The 16,992-nt window shown below is 39.9% G+C and overlaps 1 protein-coding gene across 4 annotated transcripts in view; it reads right to left on the minus strand.

Annotated features, from left to right (window-relative positions):
* The window catches only part of ENOX1 (ecto-NOX disulfide-thiol exchanger 1), a 350,391-nt gene that overhangs the window by 130,249 nt on the left and 203,150 nt on the right, over positions 1–16,992 (minus strand). Inside the window, exon 1 of one of the 4 annotated variants that reach the window (XM_015637176.3) lies at positions 14,408–14,634. The exons of the other annotated variants lie outside the window; for them this stretch is intronic. The gene's annotated coding sequence lies outside the window, so the exon portion shown is untranslated. Of the gene's footprint in view, positions 1–14,407; positions 14,635–16,992 lie in introns of those variants that run through there. 4 annotated transcript variants of the gene reach the window in all.

Here is a 16,992-nt window from a genome sequence, read left to right on the forward strand (position 1 = left end):
AACTGACCAGAAGATTACAAGTGTTCAGGGAGGTCATTAGCACCATGCAAGTGAATCTCAGTGACTTGTTCAGCCCTAAAATAGCTGTGCTGACTTTAAAAAACTGCTTGAAGGACCATAATTAACAGGTTTCCAACATGCAGACCCTAAGGATTCCTCTATAGAAAAGACACAATTAACATAATTACACTATATTTTAGCTTGGTACCTCCCACACCTTTTTTTTTTTTCCCATTTGATGTGCATAAAGTACAAGCCAGAAAGTTTTAAGTTCCATTACACTGTACGCATAATTTCATAGGAACATGACCAAATCAATGGCTGTAAAAGTGAAGAAAGAGTCAGGCTGAGACGGTGGTCTATGTTTTTTTGTATGTTGTAATTTACAAATAACCAGTATACTAGGCTAAAAAGCATTTTGTTCAAATCTACAGTGGGTCTACTTAAAAGTCAATATTTATCAACCCTTAATATTTGAATTTGCAATTCCAATTCTTATTTGATCTCCACTACTCATTATACATTACATAAAATATTTTATCATAAAATTAGCTTTAAAAAAACATCTATAAACACCAAACAAACATTGAATGGAAGTCCTCTGCAGGGAATGTGACTAACATAAGGCAAGGCAGCCAAGATTTATGTCAAGTTTTTAAAAACTGGGTGTCTCCTGTTCAGCTCTTAAAACTTGTACTTAGCCCTTTCCACTGAGGCTATAAACTTCTGACCACAAACATCTATTTTGAGGTTAGGGCTGGCTGAATTATTCCTTGTCAGTAAGTTATTTCTCAAGCAGTGCAGCCCTCCTTGCTCTTTATGAACACTGCCAAATCAATCCCAATTTACAAATATATGCTGAATAGCCCAGACGAGAGTGGTTCACCTCTTCCCCTGACCAGCAGCCTTGTTGCCTTGATGAAGGAAGGAGCATTTAAAACACAATGGTGATGAAATGCCTCTTCATAGCTTGCTGTGTGCTACTAGCTTGTCCCCATAATGCATCACCAAAGCTAATGGGGAGGAAGGAGGTACTGCCCCATGGTTTTGGGGCATCTCAGATAGGTGTGATTTGCTGGGATAAGAGGAGGAAAATGGGTGTTGGATTCTCTCTGCCTTCCCCCTCGCCCACGTTTTACTGTTAGGTGAAGTGTGTACCAGGCAACAGCTCTGCTGATGAACGCTACAGACTTCTGCCCAAGCCCACACTGCAGCTGCACCAGTTCTGCCAGAAGTGCAGGATCAGGCACTGGGCTAGGAAAACACACCTCAGTCTACTGGGAGTGACTTTTTGGTGTTTGCCTTCTGACATGTTGTTCACATATTTCAAATTCTGGAATACTTTCATGAATTATCTATAAGCATTTGTTAAATTCCTTGCAGAGGAAGAAGAATATAACACCATGAATATGAATGAAAGCAGAATCAGTAGGTTAAACGGGTGAAACTCATGGTGTACTAAAACACCAGGTCTGCCCAATATGCCAAGGAAGTCTTTGCTCAAAACACTCTCTCATAGCCCACCCTGGCTCTGGGCAGCTTTGCTTTCTCTCTGACCATCAGGTCTACTGTTTCATCAAAAGTACCTGGATGCAGTGCAGGGTGAACCAGGGGAAAACCCATAAAAGAGAACGTGAGGAGCCTAAAGTGGAACTAGTTCTATCTAACCAAGAACTGCTGCAGGCTATTTTGTCAGTGGAAGAGAGCTGCATAACAAGCATAAACGAACCTATGAACACTGAATAATTTGCAGTAAGCTGTAGGCAGAACTAATGCTCCATACTGAAGGACACAGACTGCAGAAACTAGCTCTTTTAAAGAGAAAAGTACTAATTGTGAACATCCTTTCTAGTGACAACTCAGTGGTTACATTAACACAGAGCAGCATAATATGGCTAAAATAGTCTCACAGGCATTTCATACCTGATTTAGACTCAAACATTAGCTTTTGTTTAAAAACTTCTGAAAATTTGTATAGAGAAGGTTTCATTAATGCTTAAAAATAAAGTCAGCTTTGGGAAAATTTCAGCATTTCTTTGTGTAGCTCAGACACTGCACTGTTATACCCTTCATGACACTGGAAACAAAACAAGCAAGGAAAACAAACATACCCACAGTGTAAGTCATAAAAAACAAGCTCATAAGTTTGATGAGAAATACATCTACTAGCAAAGATTCTTGCTTTCTTAATAATAAATTCAATCACTGTTGCTGGTTAAACAGGCAAGAAAGTGTAAGCTTATGCAGGGATCTTGTGTAACCTGAGCAGACATTAACCAACACCATTTCACTGACATCACACCTTTAGAGAGCATTCCTGATTTACAATTCACTAATACTCCTCAGGGCATTAATGACCTGAAGATATATGGAAAAGAAATCTGTTTTTATAAACACTTGTGCATGGGAGTAGTTCTACTCCAGGGGAGTAACTTCAGAAGCAAATAAAGCCATAATCCTGATTTACAGGAGAAAATGTATAAAATATTCTGGGGCCTGCTATTCCTTGATGTTTGGGAGAGGCAGGGACATTAATAAAAACTTCCTGATTTGAGAACTTCTGATTAACAAAATTTTGATGCCTAACATTTTGTAAAGAGATTTCTTGTAATACATTTTTGGTGGTCTCTCTTTTTGCAGACACTATGCAGGTACCAGCCCTTGGATGGTGAATTGCAAGAGACATTTAGATTTCCCTCAGACAGGTTGTCAGGAAGATAAAGCACCCTCAAGTCCATACCAATGAGCACTTCTCAGTCATAGCAGTCATAGCAGATTGTACTTAGTGCACATATTTTATACCAGGCAATTAAATGCAGTTACCCAAATGAATACAGAAGTCAGTTATACATTGTGCATCAATTATCACAGGCAATGAATGCCATGAGACAAAGAAATTAACGCAACATAAAACTAATTCAATAACAGCAGATTGTGAAGTTAAAATCCTACCCTTTAGATATCCATAACACCACAATGAGTTACAACACAGAGTGAAGCTGATTAAATGCACCACTGTAATGAGGCTCTGTGGAGTGCCCGGGTCAGCAGCCAGCCCTGGGATGCAAGGAGGAGCTTCTCTGCCCAACTCTGACACTGACCTTCTGAGTGACCTTCAGTCATCTCAGCTCCTTGTCTAATTTTTGTGACCACTAAATCCTTCAAGGAAAAGACTGATGGCGTCAACCTTTTGAAACCTGGGAGTACAAGTCACAAAGTCATTAAATGTTATTAAGGCTCTTGAGGAAACACAGATGGGAAGGAGCAATGTGGAATCTTGTGAACTGTTACATATAGGTGAGTTTTCCAGTTCTTAAAAGAATGGCAATTTCAAAGTGTTTGTTACTATTCACTGTGATTCATAGGACAGTGGTCATTAGGTTAGTCACACTCCACCTGACCTGCCAAAGTACAGGTCATTTATCAGGCTACCTCCATCTGTCTTCTAAAATATATCAAGCGTTTTGTACTGGTTCTTCCCAGTGTTTTTGTTTCTCCAGCTGCATACAGGACTCCCAGCGAAGAAGGGAGAAACAGAAAGAAAAGCTAGACAAGGATATGCTGCAAGTCACTATTCATTTCTTTCTGCCCATCTTACAATGAAGAAGAAAGATGGGAGTAACAACAATGAAAATGATATTTTTGTGCCATAGCCATCGTACGTGAGCTACATGAAAAAAATGGCATCTCCAATGTGATTCCAAGGATGGCTTTTAAAAATATTTTGATAGTACTGCATATGCAGTGTTACAAGAAGAGACATTGTTTTGCATGGTTAATGGTATGTTAACACCAAGAAACATCACCTAAATTCGGAAATTCAAAACGAATTGAAGGAAAACACATTTCTTGCAACAATGTGCAAAAAGACATTTACTACAGCAAGTGAAAAATTGCATCAGGTACCAAAGCTTTTTTTGGAACAAAATCTGTTTTTCTGGAAAGGGATTCTAACTCATGCATCTACTGTATGCTTCATCTCCCTCCTCTACTGCAAAGACCAGTTGGTTTCCAGCATCTCCAGAGTCACTCTGTTTACGTGGATTTTTTTGCCACATCTCCTTCTTACAGGAGGTCTTTGAAAGCAAAGATTAATTCTGCAGGAACTAGCACTTTTCTTAAGAAAACAGCTTCATTAGGCACAGGCTAGGGAGGGTACTCTCCCTTAGAGCCTAAATAAGAGCTCTGGTTTTGTGTTCACTTACATAATCTTCCCAATTTTTTGTCTTATGAATGATTTGAAACACCTTTGATCATTCTGTATTATGCCACTAAAAAACCTACATTGTCATCTTATAAACTTATAAAATAAGTGCTGGTGCATTAAGACATTTCATTTTTAACTATGTGTACCGAATACGTAGGTTTTCCCATGATTGCAAGGGATCCTTTCCACTAATTTTCACTGAAAAAAACTGTTAAGGAGTAAATCACGTCCATACTGATAGGACTAAGACAACTTAGAGAAAAATCACAATATATTTACAGTTTCCCTCTATATTCAACAAAGAGAATTTTAAAAAACATATTTTCTGGAAGAACTGCTCATTTGAGATGCCACATTACTTAAATCCGCTGTCCCAGCACTTCTTGAAGATAACACATGGTACACACAAAGGCCAGACTTCCCTTGGAAAGCAGAACGCTGCAAGATTTCAACAGAGAAAGAAAAATAAAACAAAGGTCTCCAAGATAAACAGGTATTCTCTGGTGATGTTCCTTGAAAGGTCACTCAGTAATATTTCATGGTAAATCCCAGACTTCACTGGCATCTCAGAGCAAAGCCTTAACAGGTTACAAATGTGCTTTTTGTTTTGCATGTATTTTAGCAGCTGCAGTCTGATTATGCTGAAGTCTATAAATAACAGAATCTGGAGACACATTAAGCAAAGCATTATAGAAGTCCAGCTTACTTACTGAAAAAGCGCATGCAGTTCCAAAATCATCTGGAACAGGGAGAAAAAAAGCCATGTTGCTGGCTAGCAATGCAGCACAGCCTTGATAAAAACAGGTCTGATTATTCCTCGAGCACAAAACACTGTTGTGAATTGATGATTGCATCTCTGTTTTTCAGCCTGCCAAGATGGCTTGCAATTGTGACTCACTTGCTTCCCATTTAAAAGAACAGGGACTTACTGACTAAATTAGGACAATCCTTTCTTTAAATGTGGCATTTTAACTTCATTTGTATTTAACAACAACAAAATATTCTGAAATGGTTTAATTATTTACAGCAGTATTTTAATAGCAAGCTTTTTATCACACTACTTTCTACTAAAGGCCAGTGATTATTTTAGAAACATGACATCCCACACCACTGGATTTCAGACAAAAGGGGAAACAACCAAAGAAAATTTTGAACAAAGACACTTCAGCAACTTCATTGAAAGGCTGAATACTGAAATGAGAGGTGCTGGAATGCCTTCTTGATGCCATGAAGTACCTAGGGCAGTCATATGGGCTCTCGAGCTATTTCTTGTCTTTTTGGGCTTGAGAGAATTCCTATGTAAATGCACCACACCTATCAAATATATTCTCTCACTCACTGTACCGTACACAGTGTTCTTGCTTCATGTTTACTAAACCTACATCAAGTAGCTTGGTTTGAGTTGAGTGTTTTTAAAGAAAAACTAAGACAAAAGGGGGGGAAAAAAGGGACCAAAGCAAGCTGGGACACACTTCCAGAAAGAGTATTTTAGCTTCCTGGCTAACCTGAAGTGAAATCATTCCCATGTCACCTACTGAAAAAATGAACAGCTTGACAGGCAAGCCCTGTCTGTGGCAGAGCCCCAGCGACTGTATCATACAGACCATCAGAGGCAGGGGTGCCTTGCTATTGAATTTCCAAATGAACACAGACTGCTGTCTCCTAGTCCCAGAAGATCAGGATACAGCTGAGTTTCACATGGTAACATTATGTATGGAAAGTCTATTTTAAGTAACTTTTTAGAAATTTCTAAAATGCATTCATTACCATTTTTCTTCTCCCTCAAAGTCTGTATAATTGAACTCCTGGAGTTAAGGCAGCCTGTCTTTTCAGGCAGACATTCATTCATCAGGGGAAAAAACCCCAGACCTGTCAGTTAAGCAATTTTCTTATTTTTAAAATACACTTTTATCATTGGGTCAGATTATGGCAACAGGTGACATCTAAGTGTCCTTGGCTAAGCGTGAGGGTGATCTGCAGAGCACTTTTTGCAGTGTATTAAAAATCTAAAGTCATATTGATCAAAATTTTATACAATACCATCACGTATTCTCTCAGTGAGGGGTATTCAGTGGAAGTCTGTTTTGTTTGTTTTAATTCAAGGTTTCTGGTGATAAATTTTGCTTAAGAGAAAAACCCACTATCTCTTCTATCAGGTTACATCTGTCCTCACTCTGAAAGCTGCCATCCCCTTTTAGCACATCACACTCAGGATATTTTCTCCAGCTACAAGCTCTAAATTGCCAGTGTGCTCCCTGGGCTCATTTATCTTGCAATCCTTCCATCCCTCTTAGTACACCTCCTGTTCTCCATTTACCTCATAATACTTTTTCTTGCTTTTCTTTGTGTTATTTTTTTCCATCCATTGACTCCACACTCCTCCCACAATGTAGGCACATTTCTTGCCTTAATCTGCCATGGGCCATTCTCTCACTCAGAGATCTCTTCACAGCCAAGGTGTTACTGTTTATTACACTGTACTGTTGTATTAGGGAAGGGAGGGATTCACCTCACCTAAATTCTGCCAATGCAGATATTTATGCTTGAGCTTTCTTGCTGTTGTTGTTGCCAATGGGGAGAACCAGATATTTCTGCCAGCCTGTTTCAGACACCTACCTTGTCAGGCAGCGGAGCTCACCTTGGAGGTGCACATCTCACTCCCTGGCTGGAAGTCTACACTGCAGTTTTGGATATGAACATCTGTTTTGTCAGACACCCACGGGATGAGATGAGCTGGGCTGAGCAAACTGTGCCTTGGGAGCTCAATTGTCACTCTGCTACCTGCATGCCATATGAATCCCAGCAAGACACTCAGTCCTGAGGGACTTGGCTCCCACTCCTGTCCTTTGCCTGATAACTCTGGCACACTGAGCTGCAGGAGAACAGAAAGCACGACTCAGTTTGCAATAGCTCATGAGAATGTCCCCAAATATAGATACATACAAATTAGAGAGAGAGAGATGGTTGTCTTTCTGATTATTTTTCTGCCCATCCCTAGTGAATATGCCAACATATAATTATTAGTGTTTGACAGCAGGAGCTGCCCACTCTAACACAGTTCCAACAACTGTGATGCCCTATATCTGCCTTTTCTCTGGAGAGAAAATACATCCTGGACCTTTTCTTCCTGCTTCCAAATGACGAATCCCATCTCCTCATCCTCATTTCCTTACCAGACACTTAACTTTCTTGCTCCTTTTAATTCCCATTTTAAAGATCAGGGTAAATCACACACCTCTTGGCTACCACAGTCCCCTGTTTCTGCCCATCAGCCTTTCCAAGGCTGCTCCTGGCTTTCTTCATCATTCCTGCTGTATTTGGGGACAGCATCTGTTTTTGAACCAGAAGTGAGGACAGCTGCAGGGAGTTCCCTTCTGTCCTTTCTGATCTACAAGGTAGTTTGCCCTAGATAAATGAGGGAAACAATGAACATTTTCCACCTCCCACAGGACGAAGCAGAGCTTCCAGGGTCTTTGTGCTACCACATGCCCATTAGCTTTCCTCAGAGGCTGAATTAAGTTGCTAAGCAGAGCCAGGAATTTTGCCTGTTTTCTAAACAGTTGTTTATGGGATCACTAGCAAGTTACATAAATTTAGGATTATTGCATACTGTGTGGGCACTGAGGGAGAAGGAATTCCACAGTTAATATGAGGTCAGATCAGGAAAACAGCAGCTACTATGTGTGCATCAACTATGATCAGGCAACAAAAATTATTTTGATGCTTCTGCCTTGTAACTGGCTGTCAGGGGGTCAGGATGGAGGAGGCTAGGGCTGCAGATCAGGGTGAATATAGTGATGCTAAGAGCCCTCCTTCCCTCCAGGTGGTCCTGCCATATCTTTACTGAGACAACAAGCCTTCCACTCCCCTTTCTCTAAAATGTCTTCTTGAATGCGCATTTCTTTTCTTCAATTTCAGTTACAATTCTTCAGGGCAGGAAATCGTGGATTTTCCCTCAGGGCTAAAACCTACTGAAAATGTGGCATTCCTTGTGCTGTAATTGGACTGATGCTGCCTTTAGCCAGGTACCCTCCAGGCAGGGATATCAGCGAGGCAGCACTGCTCTAAGACACAGAGACAAGGCCACCCCCTTGGCAGGCTTCTCCATAGCCCCTTTCCACCTCCACAGCCAGGCTTTCATCCCATTTCAGGCTTTTAAGGTGCCACTGTGTTGTAAAACTAGGAATAATGGTAATCATATCATCTTTCTCTCTCCTCACACAGCCCTTCCACCTCTTTCAGTTAGTTATAATCCCCTCATCCACCATTTTCTGAAGTGTTGTACATTTGTTTGTCTTTTCTTATTTGAGCTCTTCAGGGTAGAGAATTTGCCTTTATCTGTGTTGGTAAAGTACAATGTCAATTTACTGCACTATATAAATATTTTCTAATAACAAGGGCAATAACAAGAATAATGTATTTACTTTACTGCAATACAGTATTTCTAACCTTCAAGATACAATCAGAAACAACCCAAAGTCAACAGTAAGACCAAAAGATTTGCGGAACCTTTAACCATGAAGCGGAAGCCATGAAGCCACTTTGTGGAACTTTGGTAAATTAGTTACTTATATTAATAAATAGCAGTAAAGATTCTTGCAAATTGACCCTCTGGAAAATATAAAGCAGAACATAACCAGTGTAAACCAGCAGAGCACTGCTCCACATGTGTATTATAAGGGTCACAAATGGCCTCCTAGTTACTTTTTAAACAAATGCAATGTTAATACTTTCACTGCAACATTATGAATAAAGCATTTGGCCTGTAGCTATGAATCTCATGGCTTTTGACTTGTTTGTTTACATTGTCATCCAGAAAATTTATATACCATGCTCTCTTGGAGTCAATCTTGACTCACCCCTTGAACATGCAGAGGACATGGCCCATGCAGAGGGCTCTGGGGTGCAGAAGTTTCCATCAGCCTCCCCAGTGCAGCTTGATGGCCACCACTCACGACCCTCCCTACAGCAGCACAGCGCTCTTCTGGCACACAAGAGGAAAACGGGGTGCCAGGGTCGGTGTCCAGGCCTCTTTGGCACCATCTCTGCTCATGCTGCTAATGGTTTCTTTGTCCTTTAAAGCTCTGAGGTATCAAATTAATCAAAACAATGGGGATGGCACAAGAGGTTAAACTGACAGGAGTATGAACTGCCCTCGTTTATCCAGGTGATACTACAGGAAGTGCAAAGCAGACACGTGTAGAGGACAAAGCCCTGTCCTTTGAATTTACGGTCCGAATGGAAAATGCTCTGTGAGACCACCATATTTCTGTCTGAAATATATGGTTTAATTTAGGAGTGCCCGAGTGACACTAGCAGCCTCTGATATATAAGTGGCCAGGTTAAATGACCTCTATGTACTTTCTTGCCTGCAGCTCCGAACAACATCAAGAGGAGCATTTTGAATGAGTCCTATTTCTTATTCTTTTAATTGCCTACTAATATTTCTCTTGGTGGGAAAGACTTAATAGAGCCCTTCTGCCTCCAAGTGTCTTCCAAACTATCCAAATTGCAATTCAGCCAAAAAAAAAATATGGGTGTTCAGTTCTCTAGAAATGGAAAAGAAGCTTGATGGGGATCCAGGAGATTTCTGTTCCTCATATAGCTCTGCAACACACCTTTGGCAAGTAATTTAAACCATCTATATCTTGATCTCCCACCCATGAAATGGTGTGATTATACTTTCTTTAACGCAGACTTTATTAATCTTGCCTAGTCAGGCTGTGCTTATGGGGTATGTCCAGCATCACAGGACCATGACCTGGGCCTGCAGATAACACAGGATTGCATTAGGCCAAGGAATATTCTACCCCCATAAAATCCAAAACTAAAGCAGAGTGGAAAAAACAAAACAAACAAACAGAAAAATATCAATTATCATAATTTCCTATGGAATCACTGTTTATCTGAATGTGAAGAAAATAGCAAGTTTCCTTTAAAAGCACTTGCAATGAAATTCACACTGTCAGGTGTAAATTACAGCCTGTATCTCATCTCGTTCTATCTACAGCTCCTTTCATAGTCATGCATAGCACCAGTGTACAAAAATATTTCCTGCATGTGATCAAGCAACTGTGGGCACATAAGATGCAAGCAAAATAGGAGACTCAACAAAAAATGTTTACTGGTATCCTAAAAGAAAACTAGAAGTTTGTAATCGTGCCATTTCTCAATCAGATAAGGTGAATTACAATTGTGCTTGAGAACACAATTCAAATAAATCGAAGAAATATTTTCTTTAAGAAGTTGCAGAGAACTGAAGTAGCTAAAAATAAATGACAAAAAGAAATAACAATCCCAGGAACACGATTATATTTGCAATCACAAATATAGTAGATCACTTAAATTAAGTCCTGATCAAAATAGAGTTGCTCAGTGGAATAGCATGGGAAACAGGCTTTTCATCTTTTTTTTTTTCCTCAGTGTTTTATGCAAGATCTTCTGGTTGCATATGCTCTACGACATCTAATAGATTACTTCAGACAAATATGTACATACCACAGTAAACTCTGCAGAAATATAGTTTCAATCTATACTCATCTTTGAAACAGTGAACTCCTCCCTGAGTCCCATGGATTGGCAATACTGCGAGGTGCATCACTGGCACACAGTGAAGCACCACTGAGTTTGGGAGGAGTCACCAGATGGAGTTGTAGCACACTGTCATGTTATTTCAGGGTCCATATTTCAGGGTACAAACAAGATTTCAGCCTGGGTAGAAACTCAATGTTGTTAATCTTCTTTAGGACAACTGTGGCTAGGGGCAAGGAAGTGGCGTATTTAGTTTAATTACACAGCCAGAAATGCCTGAGCTAGGAAATTCTCACTTTAAAGTTGGCAATTTCCTTTCATTCAGGAATGGTTAAAATGTCTTAATTATTAAGTTATCTATACAAAGACTATACCTCAGGTTTTCTACCAATTAGGTCTCCAAATGCTCATCAGATGGTGAGGACTGGATATCTGCCACAGCACAGAGAGATAGAAACAATAATTTTCTAGCTGATAAAACCTTTGTGGGGCACTAAAATTAAACATTTCCTTGTTCAAATAGGGCCTGAACAAAACAGTTTTGTATGACTTCTCAGTGAATAAAAAGAGATGCCATACCTGCTATGCATGGCTACAGAACTTCTGAAGACTCTGCAGACAAGCCACCCGACTTTCCTGTCATGTCTGGCACAGGTTTTTGCACTTTACAAGATAAGGCAATCAAGCTTTGACCCCTAGCTTCGTCATAATCAACATTTGTGCAAGTAAATTCAGTTTAATTGGAATTTATTCATGTTTCTAAGGGGAGTTTAATGATAGAAAGATTCATGCTACATCACATCTCAGTGGTACTAAGATTCACACACGCAGATCCATCACTGAGAATGGCCTGACCTCTGTTATCATTAATTGAAGCATATTAAGAGACTTAGCAGAAAAAAATATCCAAATATGAAATGTCAAGAGACAGATCCATCTAGTTTCATATCCTGTAGTTATAATATACCTTAATTACAGTTAATTAGGAGATATTGTTCCTGGTGGAAGATCATCTAACAGTTTCTGTTGGAGATTAAACACAGAACATTATTTGTTGAATGTGGGACCTGTTTATTGTGACTGTACAATTCTATCTAGAGTATCATTCCTGCTACATAACAAAACAAAATAAAGTCATAGGACAAAAATATTTCCCTTGACTCATGATGCCTTAATATCCCCTGCTGACTTCTTAAATTTTCCACTGCTGGTGCCTTAGGACTCTAGCACATGATGCAGCTCCCACTAAGGAGGGATGCAGAGCCTCCCCTTGGGCTTCAACTGAGCCACAACAGATCCTAAATGAACAGCAGATAAAGGAAAAGACTGAGGGAAGACAAGTGCTACAGGAATTGACCTCTGTGGAAGAACAGTGAAGTTGGACAGAGAATCAATGAGGGCTTCAGTACCATTTGTGAAAAAGTAATCTTTGATTTATTGGAAGAGTGTTATTATCTGGAATCCTTTCCTCATACAGTGTAAAATACAAAAATTAGAAACTCAGGCTGAAGGCATAAGCTCAACTTCTGCTGGCATCAATACGGTTTGCCCACACTCATTGATCTATGGCTATATATGACTCTGAAATACGTTTTGCTGGGCTGTCTGGGATCTTTGCTCATGCTTAGAATAGAAATGATGGGATTGGTTTTGTCGCTGAAAAGTAAGCAGTGCATATCTTCCGCTTGAAAAGCAAGCAAATTAACATTTGTGAAGCAATCTTTTTTCCTCAGTTACAAGATGAAAAAAAAAAAAAAAAAGCAGCAGCATAATTGGCTAGATTACTTGTACTAGGAAAAGTCTTGGTTTTCACAAACTCTGTGCACACTGGTTTCCTAAATGCTTGTTTACTCTGAACAGCAACAATTGTGATAAATCATTTGCTATTTACTCTTCAGTGCTACTATATGCTTTGGGCAAAGATTTTTTTTCCTGCTCATTATTTATTTATTTTTAATAGCAAAACCACTCTTTTAACACATTTTTCCATTCCCAGTGATGGATTTTATCTTTGATATGTGATCCAGATATTTAACTACCTCTCTCTACATCTCCCATGAATTGTTTATACAGCCACTTGGCAGCATCATTTGCATATCACAGGAAAGATCCCATTACATGTTCCCAGAGGTGCGGTTTCACCAGCTTTATCACTTTCTGCCACCTATGCACGTCTCAGAAGCTGAGTGTCTGGTTAATCCAGAAAGGCACTTCTTGGCTACCAATAGTAATTAAACATTAATGGTGCAGTCACAACATTTCCAGCTACCCAGAACTTATCTTCCCATTGTCTTAGACAAATATAATACCCAAAAAGATATTCATCTTTTCATACAAATTTTTCTGCCACAGGAAAATCACAGATCTTTACCTTTAATGCATTCTGTTCAGCTGTTGCAGACTTGACCAAAAATAATTAGAAAAGGAACAAATACACAAAGGAAAAAAAGTTGGAAAGAAGAGAAACATTCTTAGGAGCAGAGGAACTGAACATACCACAAAAGAGCTAAAGGAGATGTGGAGCTGGACATTGTATTCGTTCTCCAGACTCTTATTTGGTGACTGAATGGGACAATGGCTCTAACAGCAGGCTTCATGGTGATGCAATGCCGATGTTTGGGTGAATTCCAGATTATTCTTCACCCATTGTATGAAACACTAAAAAATGACAGCAGTGTAACTTTCACTGAGAGGAGCACTTACTCCAAGAGCACTCTAGCAACATCAAAGCATACAATCACTAGGGATCGGGCACAGGAATTAAAGGAAAGGCAGAACCACAAGTCAATCACCAACTAATTTCCTTGCATAAAGCACTGCTGCCTCCAGATGTTTTTTCCCAATAAGCAGACAAACAGTACTGTGCCTTCAAACAGAGTTTCCGATGTACATTTGGGGGAAACAAACATTGCAGGTACCAAATTTTGTTAACTTTGGTTTTCCCTCTGCAAATCCACCTTGCAATAAGACTACTAAGATGAAGTTTCAAAAATGCAAGCCCTGGGTGAATTTGGAGAGTCTGGGATCTAGAGTAGAATTATTAACAAAAAGAGCCTTTTCAGAAAGTGCCCCACACAAACCAAGTAACACCCCTCCAGCTGCTTTCAGTGCAATAGTCAACCCATCATCTCCCTCTCTAGCAATAAGAAAAAACCCACAAACTCCTCAACACCACAGAAGGCTTGAAGAGAGAGAAAGGGTTGATTCACTGACAAAACTAATGAGCTATTGAGTCAGCACCCTTTGAGTCACAAAGTCAACCTCAGTGAACATTGAAACTGGTCACATCCCACAGCCCAAGACTGCAATAGCCAATAGTCACAGTGACAGAGCAAAAGGGAGATGAAGCACAGCTGTCCTCTCAAGTCCAAGTATAGCCTGATGGGCAGGAAGGAAAATCAGAGCTGTTCCTGCCTGTTTAAAAGAGAGCATTTAGTTTTTGAGCCTGTCAGCATGATTCTTTCTGAACGCATTATGTTCACTGACATGTCACCCTGACATTTTGTTTAGTAGTACAAAAAACCCCAGAACCTAAAACAAGAAGTAAGGTTATAAAATCAAATATGATGCTCTCTGCATGTTAAAAGAAGTATTGCTTCCACAGAGACCTGGAAGCTCAAACAGCTGCAGCACAGTGCCAGTACACAAAAACCAAAAAATGGAACTGACCTGGGTTTCACGGTTCAAGCGTGCCGTGGCAGGGATCCCGGCACGACTCCCAAATTCAAAGCTTGAATAAACACAGTTGTAGTTTCTTGAAGTGGATGCTTTTAATGTAATCTGAAAAGGGTGAGACAGGACATACTCCTGAAACCCATGTTTCTTAGGTAGAAATTCTGCCTGGAGAAGCCCAGCTCGTGCCTGTTTGCTATTAAGACTGCACAGCAGCGAGGGAGCGTCTTTGAGTTCACATACTTAATGCTCAGTGGTGTGTCTGCGGAGTGGCAGGAAATAAACAACAGTGAGGAGGGGTTAACCAGAGACCTGCTGGCTAAAATCTATATGCCTGGAAGCAGAAGGGAGAGGGCTGCACAGTCAGATATAGTTCAATTGTTTCTTCTAATAGGGAATCTGCCACAGAGCCACCAGGCACAGACAAAGACACCTATCAAAGGCTGTACCTGTTTTACATCTCCCCCTAAACCCAAAATAGCAGTTGTGCATCAGGTCATTTCAGTTTTTCTAAACTGATCTAGAACATCTTCCTAATTCCCAAATACAGCATTGCTAGAAAACCATACAGTAAACAGAAAAGATCAAATAAGCCACCTATGCATGGTTCTCCATCACATCTAAAACTCCTAAATCACACCCTAAGATGTGTTCTCTAACTTATTTCCTAAGACAGCTGTGTGCCTTATGAAATAACGTCCCCATTCTGCCATAACTGCATCAAGGGAACATTCACACAGATGGTCAGATGCAAGTAAAAATGTCTCTGAGCCTGATAGGAGACGGTAAAGTGAAAATCCCTTTACTTGGAGCCTATCTACCAAAATTTCACCACTGCACCAAGTCACAATTGACTCAGCAGACAGGTAAGGGCAGTGCTTTGTAAAGCCACCAGCCATATATGCAGACAGAGATATGGAGTTGGGCACAGAGCACAGCATGAATCAGAGAGTCCAGGTGTGGGGATGGCTTGAGAGGGACACCAGCTGCCCACTACGTGTGGCAATGTGCAGAGGAAGAATGAGCTAAGCTATGCTTCCAAAGAGCTCCTTCTGCTGCAAGATGCAAAGGATGCAGCAGACATGTTCCAGAAGATCCGTCACAAGCACTAACATTGGCAGAAATCAGATACGGTTGCAGACATTTCATTCTAGCTTTTTGCTAGCAGCTTTTATTAGAGAAGGAATCTCCAGACCTGGGATACTGCCTCCCCCTCCCCAGAAAAAACCAACAGATTAAACCCAACTCTATGAACTCAATTGGTGGACAATGGTATTGAGGAAACACCCAGTAGCAATGGAGGAACATACTGTAAAGTACAAAGCAGTTATGTGGCTGCATGCATTTTTTACGTACAGAGTATTTATAGATGCTAACCCGGGCAATTTCATATCTCTAGCTATTTACTCTATGCTTGTCAAATGAAATGGCATTTTTCATCCCATTTTGACTGGAAGAGAGAATATGTTTGGATTATAAATTGTTTAGAATTACTTGTTAATGCTGTCAGCTTTTCTGTATCTGCTTGTAGGAGGGACAGGAGGGAGAAAACAAATAATACATTAGACATAAAACCACAGTGGAGAAAAACAGAAAGCAAGCTGTTTTCAACACATTTAAACCGTTCATATTAGAAGAATCAGTTGCTGTGGAAGCAGATCTGCAGCTGAATGAAACCTTTCACCTGTCCAACATATGAAATATTTATTATCTGAGGGTGACTAGATTAAATAAGCCAGACATACAATGCAGAAAGCAGATCATGGCTCATCACCTCCATGATTTTCACAGGTCCTGTGGCAGCCAGATTAGATTTTGCCATAGAGAAAGGGAAGTGGGTTCAATTGCAGTATTGGGTGTCAGGAGAAATAAAACTAGAGGAAAGAAACTTCTCAATTTTAATTTAACCAGGTTGGTGATCCTCTGCTGTGTTTAGTAAGGCTGGAAAATGTTATCATTTCCAATTAGAGAGAAGAGCCCACTCTCTTTAGATAATTACTTTTCCAATAAATTATTCTTGGCCACTTGTTTCCCCATAAAAAATGCCTTGTGTTTTTGCCTTGTCAAAGTTGTTGGGTTATTTCCCCTTCTTTTTTATTTCCTTACTTTGTGTGGGTTGGACTTAATATATTATGGGGCTGAAACTTGGCAGAGATCCAGACACAACAATTTGAAAAATGTTCATACTAAAATTCAGTGATGGCATTCCTTGTTCATTTTATCTCAGAGCCTCCCTGATAATTCAGTCCTGCAAAATCGAGAATAATTGATGCAGAAGTGGGTATGTAATCCAGGTAATTTTATTTTTCAGAAAAAAACATTCAACATTTCTTTTGCTGTAGACACAACTCTGACTATGAACAAAAGCCAAAGCCGTTATTTAAGAAAGTGATAATTTTGCATAGCTGCTTTCAGCAGTAAATCACACTTGGAAATAATATTTTTTGCCCTTTATCACACTCCATTTTTCCCAGAAAATCTGGATTTCTAAGACCTTTGGCATCCTTACTATAGTTAAACAGCTTTAATGTCTGCATTCTAAGATGCTGAAATTGTCTAATTAAGCTAAGGGGTAAAAATAA

This window comes from Parus major, chromosome 1 (assembly GCF_001522545.3).
Source record: "Parus major isolate Abel chromosome 1, Parus_major1.1, whole genome shotgun sequence".
Taxonomy (NCBI): Eukaryota; Metazoa; Chordata; class Aves; order Passeriformes; family Paridae; genus Parus; species Parus major.